General features: G+C 37.0%; 1 pseudogene; it reads right to left on the reverse strand.

The window, feature by feature from the left end:
* Positions 1–3,763: 3,763 nt before the first annotated feature.
* LOC148566991 (5S ribosomal RNA) lies at positions 3,764–3,875 on the reverse strand (annotated as a pseudogene).
* Between the last annotated feature and the right edge of the window lie 214 nt (positions 3,876–4,089).

The following is a 4,089-nucleotide window of genomic DNA, read 5'->3' on the forward strand; positions in this document are numbered from 1 at the left end:
CCGGATAACATTGCATATGCAGGGAAATCACTAATTGTCCATAAGAGAGCTGCATGCATTTGAAAAGTTTTATTTCTTGCGACATCGTATGTTTCTACCCCAAATTCCCATAACTCCTTCAATTCCTCAATCAATGGTTGCAGGTACACGTCAATATCATTTCCTGGAAATTTTGGTCCCGGGATCAACAGAAAAAGCATGAAATATTCTTGTTTCATGCACATCCATGGTGGCAAGTTATAAGTCATTAAAATAACCCGCCACGTGCTATGAGATGTACTCATGGTTCGAAATGGATTGAATCCATCGCTCACCAAACCAAGTCTAACATTACGAGGTTCCTTGGCAAATTCTGAATGTCGGTTATCAAAATCTTTCCATGATTGACCATCGGCAGGATGCTTTAGCTTTCCATCCTTTTTACGCTCTTCCTGATGCCAACTCATATTCTTAGCGGTCTTTGAGCACATGAATAGCCTTTGAAGCCTGGGAATTAGGAAAAAATACCGTAATGTCTTTGCAAGAATGTTGTGAGCTTTCTTTGAAGATGTCACCTTCAACTACCACAGGCTCAATCCAACGAGAAGTTCCACATTCATGGCAACATGTTTTATTCTCGTGCTTTTTCCAATATAGCATGCAGTCATTTGGGAATGCATCAATCTTTTTATAATCAAAACTTAAATCTCTCACCATAGCCTTGGCTTTGTTGAAAGAAGAAGGGAGATTCAAGTTAGGAATAGCCTCTTTCAACAACTCTAGGAGGGAAGTAAACGAGGCATTGCTCCATCCATGTAGACACTTCAACAAGTATAGTCGGATGGTGAAAGATAACATAGAAAATCCCTTGCAACCAGGGTATAGTTCCTTGCTAGCCTCGTCAACCAAATTATAGAACTTTTTTACATCTTCGTCCATACCTTCTTTTTCTCCCTCAACATCTGCCACATTCCTAAACGTTTCGTCTAGCAAGCCTTCAATGTCGCATGAATAAATCTCATCGGTATCACCAGTATCGACATCCATACTAATTACACTTTTCCCATGATCAACCCATCGTGTATAGCCCTTGACAAATCCAAAGCATATTAAATCGCTATAAATAGACTCTCTTTGACCCCAAAGGAAGTTGTAATATTTTGCACAAAGACATAAAATTTCCTCTCCTTGAGGATTTCCAACGGAGTAAGCATAGTCCAAGAATCTATTGACGCCGTCCCTAAACTCTTGGCTATGTCTTGGTAAACTCATCCAGTTCTTGGATGAGTCCTAGGAAAACCTAATTGTTCATAGTGATATTACTATTCAACTAAAAACGATTATGGTCTTAAATATAAGCTAAAAATGATTTTTATTTATCAAAATAGAATCTGAAACTTGCTATATATGCACGGTTGCTTAATATAAAATATATAAAAAAGTCCAAAAGAATAACATAAACATATATCAATTAGTATAATAAAGAGTAAAGATATACAACAAACTTTAAGTGTCAATTAAGCTCTTTATTTATAATATTTGAAAGATAAATTTGAGGAATTCGAATACATATAGAATTCTCCTTAGTTTGAATATAATTTATAATCCACATTGAACCATAATAATTTTAAAATGGAGTCTCTTCATTCTTATTAAAATATAAGAATGAGACCAAAATTAAAAAAAAAGCTAACTAAATACAAACTAATCATAATTTTTTTATTATTCTAAAACAAATACTAATAATTACTTTTGAAAAGATATATTTTAAAATAAAAATGTTTTTATATTTTAATTTTTTAATTAAACAATTAGTATTTTGTTACATAAAAAAGTGCAAAAGAATAACATAAACATATAAAAATAAATAAGTATAAGATAAAAATATCCTTGTACTACTTAACAGAAAATACTAGTATCCAGTACAATATCCTTGTACTACCTAATCGAAATAGCATATCTTTGAATTTCTATATTTATAGTATTGAATACTGATTGATAAACCACAAATGTAATCATTCAACTCCATCAATTTATTAAGGAATTGATCCAAAAAAAAAAGAATGAAAAAAAATTATTAAGGAACTTTATTATGCAAGATTGCTAGACAAGATAGGTTTTAGAAATTTCATAGTTTTTCAAATAAAATAAAAAACCAAAAGTATTTATAATCATCTCATAGCATACTTCTGTGTCCAGCTGCGTGTAGTAGCTTCATACTTAGCCCTGTCAATCTTGTACATGTGCACAATTTCAAGGACAAGAGGGTCATCAGGGTTGGGATCCGTCAACAATGAGCAAATTAACAAAAGAACCTGAAATAGAACAAGACTAAAAAATTTATGTTTTCCAACATTCAAAACAGGATTAGCATAAATGAGGTGTTTTCATTCACATAGGATTCCGTTTAGAAAATTTAAAAAAGAACAGATCCACTTCTTATTAAGTATCTGCAGACCACATAGTGAATTATCAAGTTAGAACTAAAACTATAACTCAAGTCAGGATTAATGGATGTCTATTTTAAGTGCAGTATTACTTAATAAAAATTGTCTCCAAGTATGACAGGCACTAACATCTAAATGCATTAAGGAGATCAAATCAAAGATAAGATGAAATGACAAAACATGTCTAAAGACCACACACAGGAACTATAATGTGTATTATTAAAGCCTACGCATATTTATAGAAAACACTTTGTATAATGTAAGGTTCCACATCGGTTGGGGAGGGAAACGAAGCACGCCTTATAAGGGTGTGGATACCTCTCCCAAGCATGACGTATTTTGACGAGTGAGTGTGGGGGGTTTCGGCTATCATCCCTATCATCAAAGGCAAAAATGTGAGGCCTTGTGTGCTTAAGCGAACAATATCGTGCTAGCGGGTGGTCTGGGCTGTTACAGATGGTATCAGAGCAGTTCATTTCTGTAGAGCCTGAGGGACGGACTGACTATGCTTCTATGCATTCTCTGTATGTATGTTATGTGCTATTAGGATATCTAATTGATATAACTGGCATAAACGTTCATGAGCATGCATTTGGGACTTTGAAGCACTAGACTTCCGATATTGAAACTGATCAACTTAATATCGATTGTTTGGTGTGTATAGGAACCAGATGACGCCTCGTGGACGCAGTCGAGGTCGTGGGAGAGGTCGTACTAGTGCTCGTGCTCCGGGGGTCGACCCAAATGACCTGGTAAATTTTATGGCAGCATTGGAGAACATGGCTGCTGCTATGCAGGCCACTGCTGCGGCTCTTGGGCAATAGATGAACAACCATGGCAATGACGGAAGTGGAGCTCAGGGCCCGATGACACTGGCAACCTTCTTAAAAGTTAATCCACCTAAGTTCAAGGGAACTACTAACCCAATTGAAGCCGACACCTGGTTTCAGGCTATAGAGCGAGCACTGCAAGCACAGTTGATACCTGAAGAGTAGTGTGTTGAGTTTGCTACCTATCTGCTCAATTGGGAAGCATCGCATTGGTGGCAGGGAACCCGACATCTTCTGCAGCAGGGTGATGACCCTATCACTTGGGATGCCTTCCATCTGGAATTCTATAAGAAGTACTTCACGAATTCTGCTAGGACGGCCAAGGAACTGGAGTTACTACAGCTGAAGTAGGGTGCTATGTCCGTATCTGAGTATACAGACAAGTTTGAGGAGCTATTCAAGTTTTTTCGCATGTGTCAGGGAGCTCCGGGAGACTTCGAGGAATAGAAGTGCATTAAGTATGAAGGAGTGCTCTGGATCGATATCTTTAGCTCAGTGGGACCAATGGAGATCAGGACTTCCCAGGAGGTCACCCATCCTAGTACTACTCTCGTCCAAGCACGCTTAACTGCGGAGTTCTGATGGGATCCGGTGCATTAGTGCTGGTATGATTGTACCTAGTGGCTCTTCCTCCTTAGCAGAAGAACGTTGGCAAATTGGAAAAGATCATAGATGAACGGCAAGCAAAACCTAGAGAAGCTTGAAACAGTAACATTATTACCAAAAACCCTATAATAGCAACGTCAACATTATTAAAATTAGGATTCAAAATGAAAAAGAAAAAGGAATAGGTAGAATCATAGGTACCTGCAGTGATGAACAAGCGAGCAGAA

Source organism: Arachis ipaensis, chromosome B4 (assembly GCF_059453495.1).
Source record: "Arachis ipaensis isolate K30076 ecotype BB chromosome B4, ASM5945349v1, whole genome shotgun sequence".
NCBI lineage: Eukaryota > Viridiplantae > Streptophyta > Magnoliopsida > Fabales > Fabaceae > Arachis > Arachis ipaensis.